Source organism: Lytechinus variegatus, chromosome 2 (assembly GCF_018143015.1).
Source record: "Lytechinus variegatus isolate NC3 chromosome 2, Lvar_3.0, whole genome shotgun sequence".
NCBI lineage: Eukaryota > Metazoa > Echinodermata > Echinoidea > Temnopleuroida > Toxopneustidae > Lytechinus > Lytechinus variegatus.
This window is the reverse complement of record NC_054741.1, coordinates 8,933,507-8,954,726: the sequence shown is the minus strand read 5'-3', so window position 1 is coordinate 8,954,726 and position 21,220 is coordinate 8,933,507.

Sequence of the window (21,220 nt, the reverse complement as noted above, 5' to 3'; positions counted from 1 at the left end):
AAATAAGAAAGTTATGACATTTTAAAATTTCGCTTCATTTCACAAAAACAGTTATATGAACGAGCCAGCTACATCCAAATGAGAGAGTCGATGATGTCATTCACTCACTATTTCTTTTGTTTTTTATTGTTTGAAATATGAAATATTTTGATTTTCTCGTCATTGTCATGTGAAATGAAGTTTCATTCCTCCCTGAACACGTGGAATTCCATTATTTTAACATTTTGTGCTTCAGGCAAGGAGGTCCTAATGGTCAAATTCGTAAAAATTGAAATATTGTATAATTCAAACAATAAAAAAAAAAAAAGAAATAGTGAGTGACATCATCAACTCTCTCATTTGGATGTAACTGGCTCGTTCATATAACTATTTTGTTAAAAATAAGCGAAACTTTGAAATGTCATAACTTTCTTATTTTACATCCGATTTTGATGAAATCTTCAGCATTGTGTTTGTCTGATTTTTCTCTATTGATTCAAATCAACATTTTTCTGAGGTGGACTTGACCTTTAAGTACACTGGTGTGTATAGGGGGGGGGGCGGACTACCCTAGCATCTTTACTTCAAGTTAGGTATACGATGGGTTACTAATGACAATGACCCGATTGACCAGATCAAGGCTGTTAATGAAACACAGAGATAAGTTAGTACAGAAATATTTCCCACATACTTTACAATTTTGTCCGTTTATAGGATTTTAAATCACATTAATTCCATAACAATCTAATGAATATTTCAAATATGACTCTTATTCCAAATTTTGAATGTTGCATAATCTCCCAATAAAGTTCTTAAGAGTGTATAATCTAAAAGATTATTCAAAATCTTTCTTTTCTGCAATATTTTCTTTTTATTTGCATCATTGGGCTATATCCACTTTTTCTGAAGTCTATATTGTAGCATGATTGTGATGACCTATAATCATTTCATAAAGCACACTTATCCCGATAATAATGATTCCTTTTTAAATTGTCATCTCACCTTTAACAAATGAGCAATTGAGTTTCTTTTATTTTAACAAAATATGGACTGTTTAATAATTATCTACTAGTCATGATTTTTTTCAATTTTTTCTAGTCTAATTCATTCATAATTTACTTTTTATCATCCTTTGTAATTATATGCACATCATTTTAAACGACAGTGAAGTAACCTTTTCAAGGCTCGTCCACTATGTTCACTCGCTGTATTTCTCCAATAATCAGCATTCTGTCTTCCAACTATTGAAAATTTTCTCGCTCTCTTCACTCGCTCGCTTATTGATATTTACTGTAGTTCATTGCTTTATATCGAAACAAATCCATTACAAAATAGTCATCGAAAAAATCATGATCGGCATTGAACTGAAAGATGGTAGAATAATGTTCACAATTAAAGTATATACATATTTATATGTAGGTCTATATACATTGCCCGTACTGTGTACACACCACACTTGATTGAGGTTTTGACATCATTTTGTCTTCCAACTCCAGAAAATTTGCTCGTTCGCTTCGCTCGCATATTAAAATAAACTGTAATTCTTTAAATTATATCACGACAGATCAATTACAATATAATCGTCGAAAAATAAATTGTGATAGGCTTTTAAGTGAACATGGAGATTTACAGTATATGCCTTCGGGATACATTGTCCGTGATGTCATAATTACACACCACTTGAAAGAGGACTTAGGACACCATTTTGTCTCCCATCTTTTGAAAATATTGATATTGACTGCAATTTATTACTTTGTAGCCAACGGGGGAAAATGAAAGATGGTAGTATTATGTACATGGTCATACATGTCATATACCCCACTGTAAATACATGTATCCCTTTGTATGGGGATGTCCCCAAAATTTTGAATTTTCAGGTCAATATATTGCTATCATCCCCCATCGCTCGGGCCGGATTTACACCACTGAACAGAATACTCCCGAATTTTATGCATAATATCGCGTCTTCTTTTACGGAATTACAATTAGCCAACCAAAACGAGTCTCTCAAGTTTTACTCCCCTACCCATGTGCACTTGGCATATGTGGCGATTTCGTGAATATTTGCAATTTTGCATGGTCATGGGGGGGGGGGGAGAGACTACCTTCTCACATCTACGCACTTGTACAAAATTTGAATATCAGGCGGGGGGGGGGGGGGGGCAAGTCCCATCATTTTCGTCACCACCTTTTGTCCCCGGTATAAGATCAGTCCAGTGAGGTGTTGGTAGAAAAGGTTTAACGCACCTAATCGTCCTTGTTATGGTAGAATAGAAGTCGGTGGAGCATTCAGCATAAAAGCAGATTCTATAGACATTTTTTTTGTCTGTTTCGCCTATATATAGGCTACATATAAAAATCATATTCACGCCCAAAGTCTGCGACCAGCACCAAAAGCTGTAACATAAATCAGTCAAATACGTCAAAACTTGGGAAGTAATTATTATTATGTCTGGTCTGAAGATTTTAGATGCTGATCTTGACCGTTATAGAGATGTTTATATCAATGGTTTTTCTAAAATTGCTAAGAAAGATGTCGTTCTTCAAGAAGTTTCCAACTACTTTGACAACACCCTGATGAAGAAACTGACTAACTCCTTTCCAGCAGACGATCAATTTAATCTTCTCGGAGTGGGTGTGGGTGAAGGTATGTTTCTATTTTCCAAATAAAGTCTTCTCATTTTACACCAAAGAAGGTAAAAAAAAAGTGGATACATGTATGTATTGCACCTGGAATGTTTCTGTTATGCGCCGCGAATATCATTTCCACGAAAATGACAGGAGAGTCGTATAATCACCACTAGTGTTTAGGGCTTACTTGATACCGGACTTGATAAGCCGTCAGGTTCGATATATATATACATGTATTTATTTTTTAAAAAGGGCCTCAAAGTCTTAGTCCGGCCTTAAACTCTAAAAAAAATTCATTAAGGTAATGTTTTAGAGAAATTTGAAGAAAAACGGAATAACGGAGGTTATGTAGTGTTAACAAGTGGTGACTCTATAGGATATTTTAAATACATGAGATAGGCAAAGAGATTGTTGTATGGACATGATGGATGTTGTAATGAATATATAATTAATGAGCTGATAGAACCATTTCATCTTATGGAATTTGGTATCTGATTGTCTAATAATAATGTACCACATTGAATGAACCAATTTTGTCGACTATTTACTCATTTGATTCTTCATTTCATCCGTTTTTTTTTCGATTTGGCATTTTCTAACGGTGGTCCTTAAATTTGCCGCCATTACCCATGTTAGCTGCGACATTCTTTTTAGATAAACGTTTACAAGGTTTAAAGATCAAGTCCAACTCAGAAAAATGTTGATTTGAATCAATAGAGAAAAATCAGACAAGCACAATGCTGAAAATTTCATCAAAATCGGATAAAAAATAAGAAAGTTATGACATTTCAAAGTTTCGCTAGCTTATTTTCAACAAAATAAAAATGAACGAGCCAGTTACATCAAAATGAGAGTCGATGATGTCACTCACTCACTATTTCTCTTGTTTTTTATTGTTTGAATTATACAAAATTTTAATTTTACGAATTTGACGATTAGGACCTCCTTGCTTGAAGCACAAAATGTTAAAATAATGGAATTCCATGTGTTCAGTGAGGAATGAAACTTCATTTCACATGACAATGACGAAAAAATGAAAATATTTCATATTTCATATAATAAATTACAAAGGAAATAGTGAGTGATGTCATCAACTCTCTCATTTTTATGTAACACTGGCTCGTTCATATAACTATTTTGTTGAAAATAAGCGGAACTTTAAAATGCCATAATTTTCTTATTTTACATCCGATTTTGATGAAATTTTCAGTGTTATGCTTGTTGAATTTTCTCTTTTTATTCAAATCTAGTTTTTGTTGGGGTGGACTTGTCCTTTAACAATATACACCGGACTCAGATCTTGTATAGAAAGGGTATTAGCTCGCTTAATAGGGGCGCCAAAGTTAGCGGTTATGGGAGGCATATGCGATGAGGCAAAGCGACTGAGCTAATAATTTTGATAAAAATTATACTTATCCTCAAAAAGGGGGGGGGGGCAATTGGGTAAATAATGAGGATGTAGTTTGCTCAGCAAGATTCCCCTTGATTATTGCGGCGATTTGCCATTACCATGGTGACATAGGGACCTCGGGGAAGAGCAGATGGGCTATATTATTTTTAGCGCATCTGGAACGAGACAGTCATCCCTACGATATGTATAAGTTTTATATGTTGTATTATATTCATTATTTATGTTATGATTCTGTTATAATTTGATCTTAAAATGTATATTTTGTTTATATTCATATATATCTGTATATGTATCGTGAATAAACCAAACCAAAACAAAAAACGCAGTACCAGTCAGAAAAAGTCTTATTGCCCAATGTCATCTAACTTCATGATCGGAAAATAATACAAAAATCAGCAATTGTTTAAGTTTTGTTCTGAAATAATTATGCGAAAAGACCAGGCAGATCAAATTTTGATTGTTCATTTTGATAACAGGAAAATCCCGTTATAGCTATGAGTACTACCAGCACTTAATTATGGTTATCGCTACTTGACAAAACATGTCGTTATACCAACACAAACAACTATTGTACATTTTTGACAAATTATCGTTTTTTTCTTATTTAACAGAGCATAATCACGATAATATGCATATGACAGACTCATCTCTTTTCATGTTTGCATCCAGTAAGAATACCAATATAACAATTTTGGATGATTGTAAGCATTTATTTTTAGTCAGGTCCAGATTTAAAAAAATGTGCTCAGAAAAAGTGTTTTAGGCATATTTGTGTTAATGCTGATTTATCAATTGTTTTAAGGTAACTCAGGAGTGCTGAATCCAAAAATGCTGTTTGCTAAACTTGATTCCGACGTTTTTATCTTCAAATCGGCAAAAAACAAATTGGCGGCATTTTGAATGCGGTTTCCCATATTAAAGGATTTCTATGGGTGATTATATTTCAGAAAATGGGGTCTATGGTATAATTTTGACGCCCAGGATTGCAAGCATAAAGCATCCGTTTGATTTGTCAGCCATCTTTAATTCCAAGATGGCTGCCATGATCCACAGCTGCTGATTGATAAATAATGAAAGCGGCGCCTATAGTCTCACTCTGCTTCGCATGTGAGGCAAATAAACAATCATGCATGGTTCCAAGGAGAAAAACTATATAAGGACAGTTTCAAGGTTTGTCAGTGGTTCAGTTTGGCCAAAACTCACGATGGCTAAAAATATGGTTGCTGTTTCTTAAAAATATGGCTACAAAGTGCAATATCTACCTAGATACATTTTCGGTCCTTAATTCCAATGATTTCAAGGGTCAAATAATTTTAAGACGCATTACAAGGATATGATGTCGTCCATTTTGTCCAAAAATTGAAGGCTCCCAAATTTGCATTCGAATTGGCCACCATTTACACAAAAATTGCAATGCTTCATATAGGGTTTATTTCACAAGCAGATAAAAAGGCTCTTTTTAAAAACACCATAAATACAGTATAAACAGTTCAAAGATGACAACGTAGAGCTGCTCATCACAGAATATGTATGCATGTTCCATAATGCATTCAGGTATAAAATACACGCTAACTAATCATTACAGTGAACAGGAAAAAAATACGTGTTCTAAAAATAATGAAAGGCTTGTGAGGCACACCTAAAAAGGCCCAGAGGCCTGCAGGCAAGGTAGCCTGAATAAGAAAAAAATAGGTATACATAAAAGAAAAGAAAACAGGGTTGGAGCAAGAGGCTGAAAAAAGGGGTCAAGTAAAGAGAAGAGTCAGGAGAAGAGGTAGATGTAAAAGTAAATAAAAGGGAAAGTGAAAGATAGGAGAGAAGTGAAGAATAAAATCAGCTCCTAAGTAGAAAAGATGAGCAAGAGCGACTGGATAAAAATATGCAAATATATCATAAAATGAGACATTTCTTAAGGCCACACAAACCCAGCACAAAAACAACTACATACGCAAATGGATACCCTGATGTAATGTACATATGCTATTATTCAATGTGACCTTTTAGAAACATATGAAGGCATTTAATAAAGGTAAATTCTTTAAGTAGGATGGCGTATCAGTTATTCCAAAGCTTTGAACCATTCACTGTGATCGAGTTTGAATAAAGCATGTTTGATTTCAGGAATGTGGCGAGGATATGTTTTTTTATGTCTTGTGTAGTAAGAATGAAAGAAGTGTGCTGTAGAAAAAATGTTGCCAAAACTATGTGGTAGAATTTGTTTGTGGTAGTTATACATGAATGAAGCCGTTTTGGTATTTAACAATGTCTAGAAGTCGTAAAATATTCAGCTGCTTATATTGAGGGGGTGTGTGAGCACGGAAATCTGCATGCATGCGTGAGAGTGCGAATGACCTTATTTTGAGGGTCGGTGTACCCTTCAAAGCTGTGGAAGATGCTCTGCCCCATGATGTTTCCATAATTTAAGTATGGCAAAATCAAAGTATATGAAGTGTTTTAAAGGTAATACATGCGACGATTTATAGATTATACAACATTATCTTGACAAGACCGTGATTAAGACTGTCTATGTGACTTTTCGAATTTAAGTTCTGGTCAATAATCACACCAAGAAATTTAATACAATTGACTCTATCAATAGTATTCGAATTAAGAGCTATATCATTATTTTTTTCATTAATTCTTGATGAAGGCCAACATTCATGATTTTTTAAAAATATTAATAGAGTTTATTATCTTGAAACCATTCTAATATATTGGCAAGATTAATGTTAATATCTTCTGTGAGTTTTGCAGAATATTTGTTACTAAATATTAAGTTTGTGTCATCACTCATTAGCATACAAACAGCATCCCAATGTATTAAAGATTTATTAATATCGTTCACATATAAAAGAAAAACAATGGGCCAAGGATTGACCCTTGCGGAATTACGCACTTAACAGATAACAGAGGGGAGAGATAAGTATCAACACGAACGAATTGTCTCCGCACTTGATTAAGATAACTATAAGATCTAGGGCGGTACCTCGAATACCAAGAAGATAATTTTTTAATCATGATATCGAAATCTTGGGTGTCGAATGCCTTGGAGAGATCAATAAGAATGCTTGTACAAAGTTCTTTTTATTCAAGGCATCCGACATCCTATTTATAAAAAATAAAAGTGTATGTTCAATGAAATAATGAAATGATTTTTACGAAAAGCAATTGGCTCGGATGTAATAACTGATTTCTTTTTTCAATAAGGATTATCCCATTTAGACCCATGATATTGGTGTCTCTGCTATATTTTAAGGCTCATAAAAAATAGACATAGTGACATAATTAGATGGTGGTGCAACAATATGTAAACTTCCTAAAAAGGATCTTTAAAAATGGGGTACACTTTTACATTAAAAAGTACCATAATTCACTGATAAGTATTTCAAAACACGTAATTATAATGCTTAGGACTATCCTATATGGTTTCATGATTAGGAGAAAGCGGTCATTTTTACCCAATTTTAGAAGTTGCGTATATATAGGTTTTTTTTTTTTTTACAACGAAAAGGAAAAATGGCCATCCTGATTACTTGTCCCGATGTATGATTTGAGCCTTCAAACAATAGTATAGATCTTGTACGCATAATTATAACTATTTTATACTCATTTTGAAAGCCATCTTTGAATTTTTTAGGCAAAATGGACAGATCCATACCAATGTAACTAATCCAAAAGTATTATTTAACCCTTGAAACAATGAGACGCAAAATCATATCTCCCAGGTGGATTCTAAATTGACTATGTCCATTCTATAACAGCAGCTTTTTAGACTCATTTATTGGAAGCCATCTTGGATTTTTAGACATACAAGATCATTGATTGCCCTTGTAACTTATCGCAATGTATTACTGACAAAACCATGGGTTAAACACCAAAATCATAATACCCCAGGCAAATATTAAACAATTAACTATGTTAGTTTTTAGGTAACAACAGCCATTTTAGACTGCATTTTTGGAGGCCATCTTGGATTTTTAGACACTGGAACCACTGACCCTCCTTGTAACTTATCCCAATGTATTATTTTACCCTTTAAACCATGGGTTATATTCCACAATCAGTCATTAAGCAAAATCTGTCTGTTTGCAAAAACAAGACATTAGTTTATACTCAATTTTTTCGCAAACCATCTTGGATTTTTGAAATATAGGACCACACACTGTCTTTGTTACTTATTCAAACATATTACTTGGCTCGTTGAAACCATGGGCATGATGGGTTAGACACCAAAATCATATTCTCCAAGGCAGATATTATATTAACCAAACTATGATGGTTCTTAGGGCTTTTAGATAACAACAGCCATTTTAGACTCCAATTTAGAAAGTTGGATTTTTGGACATAAATTATATAGTGGACCGCTGATTGTCCTTTTAACTTGACCCGATTTTAAAAATTGACCAAGAAATAGACACTGAAATAGATATTGTGAAGTTTTGGGATATGGCACCCATTTTTGACGCCATCTTGGATTTCCAGGAACACTGGAGTGCTTATGTTCACTCTTTACCGTGACAGTAGACCTTTCACCCCTATATATTTTGAACGTACCGAAAAAAGATATGGGGGAATTAAGAGTCGGTTATTTTACTTTTCAGTACATGACGTATTCTTAAGCGCCACCTTGAAAATAACCACTTTCCCGGATGCGATCTTGGTCGATTTTTTTCATGTTATTCTTGAGATCAAATAGTACCAAAAAAAGTTGACAAACATTTTTGTTGTAAGTTGTGGGGGTCAAAATAGAGCAAGAAAAGTGTAAAATGGCGGCCATATTGTTTTTGTCAATTTAAGGATTTTAACCTCTAATTCACGGTTGGCAAACAGCATATTTGGACTCGGCGCCCTCAAAATGACAAAACACTGTTTAATTAAACACACGATTTGGCTTAAGCAGTCTACATTTCTCAAATCTGGACCCGACTATACGGACAGGAGAGAGTTTTCGCTCCGTTCAAGAAGAGAGAAAATATAGGCCAATTGTCAAATGTCCTTCATGACAACGGACAACCAAGCAGTACTTGTCGAAAATTCGTGAAACAAAACAGCAGTTTCGTCTTTGGCTCTGTATGGACGAATGACACAATTGCAATTTTCCGTCAGCTCCGAAACAGACGACGATTCTGTTTCTCTGGTTCAACAATTTTCGACAAAGACCTCACAGCTATTCTTTATCATTTGATGGGTATTTTAATACATTTACTGTGTTCTTGAGCCCTCCCTAGTGTTGAAAGCGAGTACGGTGGTACAAATTTATTGAATTTTTAAAATGAAGACCGAAAGCCTTGCATGGGTTTTATCGCCGAGAGCCAATAAAAAATGTGTCAAAATATGACACCCAACCCTATTAATCCATAGAAAACAATTTAATGTTCTTCGGTAGCTCAGAAATTTGATGGTAGGTTTTCTGACATGCAAAAACTTTTTTTTCATAAACCGAACAACATTATCCGGAATGGAGATAAACCTATTTTCAAAATTCGGGCAGCATTCGAGAGAAGATTATAAATGCATAACGCAAAATTGTCTTTGGTGTAACCAGACGGCCAGCAACTCAATTAATACAGAAGAGACTTTCCAACGCTGTAATGACGTCCTGATCAACATAGGTTTTTGCTCATCTCGAATAATCCCGATTGTCTCTTCAATAATAATAGTTTCTTGAATGTCGTACGAATATTTCTAATTCATTCAGACGACACAAAATGCTCCTTAAAAATACCATTTGAATTTTGATATGCCTTTTCCCCGTTTCGAATGTACCTCAATAGCTTTGAGAAAAACCGTCACACCCAGCTCACAAAGAGAACTGGACAATCGGAATTCTCTCAGATTGAATGTATTCGGCGTATGTAAAATCAATTGAGGATAATGGATCCCCCACCCCCCCCCCCACCCCCTACCACCCCCCCCCCAAAAAAAGTCACTCTTTCCTCAGTCCAATTTATTGTGACTTATTAAAAGTTATAAAAAAGACAAACCATCATGATATAGCAAATATACAATATATTCCAAATTGTACCAAGATATAAAATCATAAGGGCAATGGCATTCTATAAATTATTATTTTTTATTAATCCGATTTTTACGATTCGTCATACCATTCATGTAGGTTTTGAAATCTTGCAAAGGCAATCTCCTTACTGAGAAATTTACATCGATATAAAGAAATGTATTTTTTTATTGAAAAAAAAGAGATAAAAAGGTTGCAGACATAATTATATATTTCGGTCAATGTGAGAGGAAAACGAAATACAAAGAAACGAGAAAAAAAATCTTCAAATGGTTAGGTTTTCAAAAATTAGATATCGTTTTGATGCAAGAAACTTTTGTAACCAAGGACCTTGAACCAATATTAAATACAGAAAGAAAATGTTCAATATTTTTTAACAACGTTACCAACCATTCAAAGGGTGTTTTAATTGGAATAAAGGATGGTTTACCTATAGATATCATAGAATGTATTAGACAACCCGGTGGTCGTGCGATCGGTATTCGATTATCTTACAACAATACGTTTTATTTCATTGTAAATGTTTATGCTCCGACAAAATCATTTAAAATGTCTATTTTTTTCAGAGGTTTACTCTCATGGCTGAAAGCACACGTACATAAAGATGATTTGTTATTGTTGGGTGGAGACTGGAATTCAGTTCAAAGTTCATGTATGGACACCCAGGGTATTAGTTATGCATATAAACCTAATGACCTGTTGCAAAATATATGTAAAAAGTTGAACTTAGTAGACATCTGGAGAAAATGTCACCCTTCACTAAAACAATTTACTTAGCGGCAATAGTTACTTGGTTATTACTCCCGATTAGACTATTGGTTGATTTCATATGATTTATGTTCATTTGTACATTCCGCAGAATTAAGACCCATTCTGAAATGTGATCACAATGCTGTGTCCTTAAAACTTACAATTTCATCTTCAGTCAAGGGTAAGGGTGTATGGAAATTTAACAACTCACTTCTTAGAGATGACATATTTAAACAAACAATCAGAAATATCATAAGGAAAGTAAAACTATAATATAAAAACTATAATGATCAAATGTTATGGGATTATGCAAGATTAAGATCAAAGAATATTCAATAAAATACTCAAAGACAATACAGAAGGAAAGAAACCAAATATATCATATCTTGCAAAGTAAACTTGAAATCCTTTCGAAAGCAAATGATGCTCACCCGAGTGACAATAATCTTACTGAACTTAACGATGTTACTAAGCAGATTGATAAATTAATTGAAGATAAATGTAAAGGTGCCTTGTGAGATCCCGTGAAAAATGGATGGAAGAAGGCGAAAAATCATCAAAATATTTTCTCATCTTGGAAAAAAGGAACGGTATAAAGAAACATCTAGACTTTTGAAACGGGAAAAAGATGTCATTTTTGATGAAGAAGCCATTTTAAAAGAAATCTATGAATACTACTAAAATCTATATTCAAATAAGAATAATGTTCTTGTACCACAAATATATGATTATTTGAATGATGTTGAGTTTACTACCCTGTCGGAAGAAGAAGCTGACCTTTGCGAAGGTTTACTTACAGAATCCGAATGTTACAAAGCATTGAAGTCAATGAAAGGTAACAAGACTCCAGGTAGTGACGGACTATCAGCAGAGTTTTATCAATGTTTTTGGCAAGTTATAAAATATACGGTTATCAATAGTTTGAATGAAGGCTACAGAAAGAATAAGTTGTCAGAATCTCAAAAGCAAGGTATTTTAATATTGTTACATAAAAAAGGTGATAGAGGTTTACTTGACAATTGGCGTCCTATATCACTTCTAAACATCGATTACAAAATTGCAGCCAAAGTCATTTGCTCACGTCTTAATTCAACGTGTTATCGACAAAATAATTTCTATGGATCAAACTGGTTATCTCAAATTCCGTTCAGCTTCAGAAAATGTTCGTTTAGTTGAAGATGTTACATCTTCAACTGATCTTTGTTCGCACCTAAATCTTCCAGGTTATTTCATTTTTTTAGATTTCAAAAAAGCTTTTGATAATGTTAACCATCAATTTTTATTTCAGTAATTACGTAAATTAAAATTCAAAGATTCACTTATCAACTGCATTAAAGTTTTGTATAATGATCCTTCGGAAGAGTGATTAATAACGGTTGGATGTCACAAAATTTCAAAATAGAACAGGGTGTAAGACAAGGCTGCCCACTCTCAGCCTTACTGTTTTTAATAATTGCTGATGTTATGGCAAGGAAAATAAAACAAAACGATAATATTGAAGGAATCATTATTCCAGGAGAAAATGGAACCCAGTGTTCAGAAAAAGAAATCAAAATAGCACAGCTTGCTGATGCAGTAAGTTTTGTGAGTTCTGTTAATTCTGGTAATATTGCGATAGAAGATATAAAGCAATTTGGAGAAATTGCAGGCCCTAAACTCATGCAATGTCCATCTTCCCTCAAGATGAAACATTAAGAGATATACAATGGACAAATGATCCAGTGAAATACCTTGGAATTTTTGTAGGTACAGATAAACCTAAAAAAGAAAGAACGAATTGGGATACAAAGTTAGTTAAAATTCAATCTATAACGAACATCTTGAAAATGAGAAATTTAACTATACATGGCAAAAGAGTAATACTTAAACCTTTGATAATATCACAAATTGTTTACCCTGCAACTGTAATACACGTACCAAACAACCTGGTACGTGAATTAGAGAAAATGATGTATACGTTTATTTGGGGCTCGAAAAAAGAAAAGATAAAACGAAATGTTTGTATTAATTAATTTCATAAAGGAGGATTAGTAGTATAAGGATGTCTATGATGTCATGACGTCATCGTCCATTTATGGACGATGACGTCACGAAGTGACGTCATGAAGCCACGCCCCCAGCATGACGTCACGAAGTGACGTCATGTGTAAGCCACGCCCCCAATCCCTGACGTCACGAAGTGACGTCATGTTTATGACACCATAGAGGGGCGATATTGCGAAAGGGTAGGGTAGACATGCCTGGACGGGAAGGGGTATATGACACCATAGAGGGGCGATATTGCGAAAGGGTAGGGTAGACATGCCTGGACGGGAAGGGCTATAAATAATGTATTACAATAAGAGGGTAAATTTAGCATGCAAGAAAGCTGTCTTTATAAAGAGGGGGAGAACACCATCGTTTTATACATTCATTCAGCAACATACACGACAGCGTACGAATATAATTACGGCTGAGCCAGAGAACTCTCAAGATGTCTCCAAAAACTGTCGAAAAAGAAGACCAGGAATGGTGTCAAATATTCCAGAACCAGGTGGAGAAGGCAGACCTGCTCTTGGTCATCGAATACATAACGATCGTGGAAGTATTCAGGGACCTGGCAAAATATCCCAGCACGTGGATAGAAGACATGGTCAAGGACAATCCTCAACTGAAAGTTCACCAGGTTGTAGAATACCTGGAGCCTCAAAAGGTGGCTCAATATTACTCTCATGTTGCGAGAGTAATGTGGTTGAAACCAGAGCTGATGGATCCCTGCCTCTTCACAGAGTCAGGTATTGACGACTTTATACGGGCAGAAAAGGATTAAAACTCGGGGATCCGTTGAATTGGTCCCTAAGATTATCCTTGTATGAAAAGAAATAACGGTGCAAGCCTAATAAACACCGCTCTTTTCTTAATTCCCCTTGAAATTGAATTGTGTTCTAAGATTATCCTTTTGGTCCCTAAGATTAATTAGGACCCACTTCAAAGAGGCAGGGTTTTCCTAAGAACAATATGAACTCCAAACCTATTAATATTTAAATTTGTTCCCAAGATTCGGACGAACTTGTCTCAAACTTTGTTAGGTTTATAGAACCCTTGCTTGGTTGCCTTTCCGTATTAAGCATCTATAGGCCTGGATTTGATTGTTTACCTCGTTGGGTTTCATGCGAATGTTGGTATGAAGAGTATCGTATCCATCAACGATCGATATTTTCTGAATGATAGGACAAGAATGGCGAAAAGCAATGGGTGAAGTTATAGAGGGCGGAGGAAAAATAGCAATTCATTCGTCAGTATCGTCATTTGGTTATTTTCTTCATTTTGATAATTCTGTCATTTCCTCATTATTTGTTGTTCTGCCATTTGCCAATCTGTCAATTATTCATTTTCTCGTGCTGCATTTCATCATTCCATCCTCTACTAAAGTACATTATTGGGAAAGGGACATATTTGGGACAAGCATCCTTCTCTTCATCATTGCACAATTCGTCATACATGCCATCTTGTCTGTGTTATTTCGAAGCCATCGTTTTATATTTCGTTTCGTCATGCCGATCAGGCTATTGTTCATTTTCTCGTTCTGTCATTCGGTCATTCCGCCATTTCGTCGTTCAAATCGGCGTCAACGGCGTTGTTTCGTTACTAAAACTTCCCATAATAGTTTCATCGAAAATAAAAAAAAAAACATAAGAAAAAAATAGATGTTCATAATGTGTATATACAATGATTTTTCATCTTCTACTCACTACTTATAATCATGTTCATATGTGCCAGATGAAACAACTATTAAAATGTCATAATATTGGAAGAAATATTCTCTCACCCCACGATCGACACTCGTGTCAACGATTTAACCAAAACAACATTGCTGCCTCGTGACGTTCACACCGATTTTTATACCGAAATCTCCAATTATGGTCATGACACCATTATCTCATATCGTTTCACCATTTTGTCATTTGGACATTTTTATTTTATAGCAATGTCGTCCTTTAACCCCCTCATCATTTTACCTCTTTCACCATTTTCTTCATTTTCACATATCACCAGTCATCATTCGCAAGATCGTGTTTCCTTCCACTCCATCTAGACAAAGTTCAAGAATGAATCGCCACGTATATTTTTGGTCTCTCTATGACAACCAACATAGGTAAAGCACCATGGGGAAAGTTGGCTAAATATAATGAAGAAATTATGAAACACATACAATGCACAAACACCAAGAAACAGAAATCTGGGATAAACTTTGTTTTTTATTACTTTTTATTACACAGAACACAATGGCATTCACAAGTAAAATGGTATTGTAAAGGGGTTCCAGACACGTGTCAGTTAATTTAATGAATATGCATTTCAGAACGGACTCAACATATAGATTCCGTACAAAATCAATAAATGCAGTATTTTAGTTATGAATTTCTTCGGTTCCTTCCATCTCATCATCACTATCATCATCATTATCCTCCTCTTCAGCTTGATATTGGAATAATCCATCGAACTTGGTTCCTTGTCTTGCTATGACTCGTTGTACTGCTTTCCGAAAGTTTTTATTTTTTTATGTATCTTTTCGTCATTTTGATAAATTGCCGATCAGGCTAAACATTTTCTCACTCTGTCATTCGGTCATTCCGTCATTTCGTCGTTCAATTCGGCGCCAGCGGCGTTCAGTAAACCAATATCCCGTAGCGGCGCCGGCAACGGCGTTATACACTTTCGTATTGCAATGTTGTAGCCTATTTGCATGCGACATCATAGACGAAATTGCAAACAATACAAAAAGGACAGATTCAGACATTTCTTTTCATTTTGCGAGCTAGGAGCCATCAAGTCAACAGGATGAATAACCTCGATATATCGAAGCGCTACAGCTGTTCACTATGCCATAGAACGTATAGTCGTAAATATGACATGAAAAGGCACCAACAAAATGCACACCCTGAAATGGACAATGCTTGTGAACATGCTGAAAATGAATACGAGGATAAAGATTCCAACAACGGAGACAGTCATAGTGATGAGGAGGGAGTAGAAACGAGTCATTCAGAAAGAGATGATGATACAGAGGACGACGAATCTTCTAATTCAGAGACACCTGACATGGACGACCCAGCAGACAACCTAGCTTATCAAGAATGGTACGCAGAGGCGATGGCAGCTACCGAGCAATTGAGGATTGAAAAGTACGACAAATACATCTCTAAGGGCATGAGTGATGAAGAAGCCAAAGAAAAGGCTCATGTGAAAGTTCTGTGGGCCGTCAAACGGATCTTTTTCGACCGCTATTCTAATTTTTTGCGACAAAGTTTGTACCTCGAAGAAGACGACACAAATCAGGAAATAATTTCTAATCTCTCGGAAAAAGTAGAAAGTGGCATGAACGTACGGAAAGCAGTACAACGAGTCATAGCAAGACAAGGAACCAAGTTCGATGGATTATTCCAATATCAAGCTGAAGAGGATAATGATGATGATAATGATGATGAGATGGAAGGAACCGAAGAAATTCATAACTAAAATACTGCATTTATTGATTTTGTACGGAATCTATATGTTGAGTCCGTTCTGAAATGCATATTTATTAAATTAACTGACACGTGTCTGGAACCCCTTTACAATACCATTTTACTTGTGAATGCCATTGTGTTCTGTGTAATAAAAAGTAATAAAAAACAAAGTTTATCCCAGATTTCTGTTTCTTGGTGTTTGTGCATTGTATGTGTTTCATAATTTCTTCATTATATTTAGCCAACTTTCCCCATGGTGCTTTACCTATGTTGGTTGTCATAGAGAGACCAAAAATATACGTGGCGATTCATTCTTGAACTTTGTCTAGATGGAGTGGAAGGAAACACGATCTTGCGAATGATGACTGGTGATATGTGAAAATGAAGAAAATGGTGAAAGAGGTAAAATGATGAGGGGGTTAAAGGACGACATTGCTATAAAATAAAAATGTCCAAATGACAAAATGGTGAAACGATATGAGATAATGGTGTCATGACCATAATTGGAGATTTCGGTATAAAAATCGGTGTGAACGTCACGAGGCAGCAATGTTGTTTTGGTTAAATCGTTGACACGAGTGTCGATCGTGGGGTGAGAGAATATTTCTTCCAATATTATGACATTTTAATAGTTGTTTCATCTGGCACATATGAACATGATTATAAGTAGTGAGTAGAAGATGAAAAATCATTGTATATACACATTATGAACATCTAGTTTTTTTCTTATGTTTTTTTTTTCGATGAAACTATTATCGGAAGTTAGTAACGAAACAACGCCGTTGACGCCGATTTGAACGACGAAATGGCGGAATGACCGAATGACAGAACGAGAAAATGAACAATAGCCTGATCGGCATGACGAAACGAAATATAAAACGATGGCTTCGAAATAACACAGACAAGATGGCATGTATGACGAATTGTGCAATGATGAAGAGAAGGATGCTTGTCCCAAATATGTCCCTTTCCCAATAATGTACTTTAGTAGAGGATGGAATGATGAAATGCAGCACGAGAAAATGAATAATTGACAGATTGGCAAATGGCAGAACAACAAATAATGAGGAAATGACAGAATTATCAAAATGAAGAAAATAACCAAATGACGATACTGACGAATGAATTGCTATTTTTCCTCCGCCCTCTATAACTTCACCCATTGCTTTTCGCCATTCTTGTCCTATCATTCAGAAAATATCGATCGTTGATGGATACGATACTCTTCATACCAACATTCGCATGAAACCCAACGAGGTAAACAATCAAATCCAGGCCTATAGATGCTTAATACGGAAAGGCAACCAAGCAAGGGTTCTATAAACCTAACAAAGTTTGAGACAAGTTCGTCCGAATCTTGGGAACAAATTTAAATATTAATAGGTTTGGAGTTCATATTGTTCTTAGGAAAACCCTGCCTCTTTGAAGTGGGTCCTAATTAATCTTAGGGACCAAAAGGATAATCTTAGAACACAATTCAATTTCAAGGGGAATTAAGAAAAGAGCGGTGTTTATTAGGCTTGCACCGTTATTTCTTTTCATACAAGGATAATCTTAGGGACCAATTCAACGGATCCCCGAGTTTTAATCCTTTTCTGCCCGTATAAAGTCGTCAATACCTGACTCTGTGAAGAGGCAGGGATCCATCAGCTCTGGTTTCAACCACATTACTCTCGCAACATGAGGGTAATATTGAGCCACCTTTTGAGGCTCCAGGTATTCTACAACCTGGTGAACTTTCAGTTGAGGATTGTCCTTGACCATGTCTTCTATCCACGTGCTGGGATATTTTGCCAGGTCCCTGAATACTTCCACGATCGTTATGTATTCGATGACCAAGAGCAGGTCTGCCTTCTCCACCTGGTTCTGGAATATTTGACACCATTCCTGGTCTTCTTTTTCGACAGTTTTTGGAGACATCTTGAGAGTTCTCTGGCTCAGCCGTAATTATATTCGTACGCTGTCGTGTATGTTGCTGAATGAATGTATAAAACGATGGTGTTCTCCCCCTCTTTATAAAGACAGCTTTCTTGCATGCTAAATTTACCCTCTTATTGTAATACATTATTTATAGCCCTTCCCGTCCAGGCATGTCTACCCTACCCTTTCGCAATATCGCCCCTCTATGGTGTCATATACCCCTTCCCGTCCAGGCATGTCTACCCTACCCTTTCGCAATATCGCCCCTCTATGGTGTCATAAACATGACGTCACTTCGTGACGTCAGGGATTGGGGGCGTGGCTTCATGACGTCATGACATCATAGACATCCTTATACTACTAGGATTAGATATGATAGACATGAATTCAAAATTATCTTCATTAAAAGTTTCCTGGATTTCAAAATATTTAAAATACGATGGTCAACCATGGATGTACTTGTTTAAATTTTGGATAGAAAAGATAGGACAGATGCCATTGTGTCTCCGTTTCAATTGTTTGAAAAAAGATATGGTAATTGTATGTATGAAAAAGCAAATTCCATCCTTTTATACAGATCTATTATGTTCATGGTATGACATACGATTTACTGACTATCACAATATTAATAGTATAAAACACGAAATTTTATGGTATAACAGTCATATAAAATTTGAAAGAAACCTTTTATATTTCAACAGGTGGTTCGACCACAATATATTTTATGTTCACCAATTATTACGTAATCATGCCTGGAAACCTTCCGAAGAAATTTTTGAAATAGTAGCATGTAAATCTCTTTTAGTCGAGTTTGAATATTCAAAGCTAAAAAGAGCTGTCCCAGCTGAATGGACTGACAAATGTGACACCTTATCTCCAAAGCTTCCAGAAGATCTTTTCGAAATTAGTGGAGGAGATATTGTAAATTTAAAGAATATGAAATCAAAAGATTTTTATGTTTTACTTGTAACCCCCAAAAAATCCGATCCACATATTATACAATACTGGCAATCCAAATTAGGATTACCAGTAAACTTTGAATGGCAAAATGTTTTTAATTTCAAACTTAAGTATTTAAAGTATAACATGATTCGACAATACAACTTGAAAATTCTTCATAATTTATTACCCTTTAAATACAATTTATGACGCTGGAAATTAGCTAATGACACATCTTGTATGTTTTGTGAAGCAGACGAAACTTTTGTTCATATTATGTTAGAATGTAATCCTGTTGCTGATTTTTGGAAAAGGATAAAGAATTCTCTGCAATTTATGTTTAAAATCACAATTCCTATTGACGAAACGACGTTGTTCATTGGATACAAAATTCACGATCGCAAGTTTACGTTAGTTAATTTGTTTATGATATTTGCACAGTATGCAATATACAAAACCTATGTCATGTATAAGATGCATCAATTTGGTATGAGTTCAAGAAAGAGATACTTTTTTATGCAAAATGGAGATTTAAATCCAATGTTCATTTAATTCAAATGTTCGAAGAACTTTAACCTTACAGAAAAAAAATCATTTTTATTACAATTTAGCTTATTTAAACAGTTGATGTCTATTACATGTTTATATGCAACTTGTTATGTAACTCTATACGCACTGTGTTACGAAAGAAATTGTTAAAATGAGAAAGGAATATGAATAATAAAGTACCTCTGAACGAGGAAAAGAAAAAAAGGAAAAAAAATATATCAAGTCATGTTAAAAGAAAAGAATGATCAGATACTGATGATGTTTCATTTGATAATTATATGCAGTATTATTTCAGAGTTATGTTTCAGTGTACAATGAATACAACAGTTCGTTACTTTCAGTACAGACTTCTCAATATGATACTTTATATGAAAAAGGATCTGGAAAATTTAATATGATTCTAAATACAAATTGCTCATTTTGTGAAAGAAAAGTTGAGGATATTATGCATTTTTTTTTATACATGTAACGTGACCATATTGATTTGGAATCGTCTGATTGGTTAAATGTAGTTACTCGCTGTTGATTTGAGTTCTCTTTAGTACATGTTTTGTTTGGTTTTTAATGAAAAGAGAAACGATGCTTTAAACTGTGTGATTATTTGGACTAAGCAACAGTTATATCTATTTCGAATACAGAAATATCCTTCTTTCAAGGTGATTAAGCAACGGATTAGGAAAAAAATACATAAATGAAAGGCAAGCCAGTATACTTGCCAATAAAACTGATAAATTTGATTTAAAAATTGCTAATTTTTGAGAGATTATTGATCGTTTAGTAAGCTTCTATTTCTTTTCCCAAACCCTTCGCATTTAGTATGCTTCATTTATTGTTTATGTTGTCTATAATCTAAGTTCTAATATACATATACTACAAGATTTTTAATACCGCTCTGTACGATTTCTTTGAATGCCTTTCGATGAAGTTAATTGATTATTATTCATGTTATTTGTATTGATATGTTGTAACTACGTTGTATGCAACTATTTGTACAAATATGTATATGGACTTAATTCAATAACAAGATCTTTGAACAAATTATATATACACGTAGATGCCCCACCCCAAATAATCTGATGTCAATTTATTGCGATAATCAACTCATACTTAAACCAACCTGCATTTTTTCATTTAATGTCAGATATTAAAGCTCTGTGGGATGATGTTTTGTTTAAAAAGAGCATGGCTGATTTCATATTATAAAGGGTCGGCATCTCTGGTTCTACAAAAAAGTTACTTATACCTCAGTCACATTTCCCTTACGGCAGTCGAACGGCGAGTCGAAAACAGCCGTTTTAACCGGATGTTTTGACTCGCTTTAAGGCGCCGTAGAGCAAATGTGACTGAGGTATTAGTAAATCATTGCATGTTAATAAAAAGGACTATTCACCGGAAAATCAAATCGATCGTAATAATACTCCTTTATGTCAAAACAGGGGAGCGTTTCATGAAAGGGCTTGTCGGGCGTTTTATCCGACGAGTTCCATTTCATCCGACAGTTATCATAGTAACTGTACTTCTCAGCCAATCGAAATC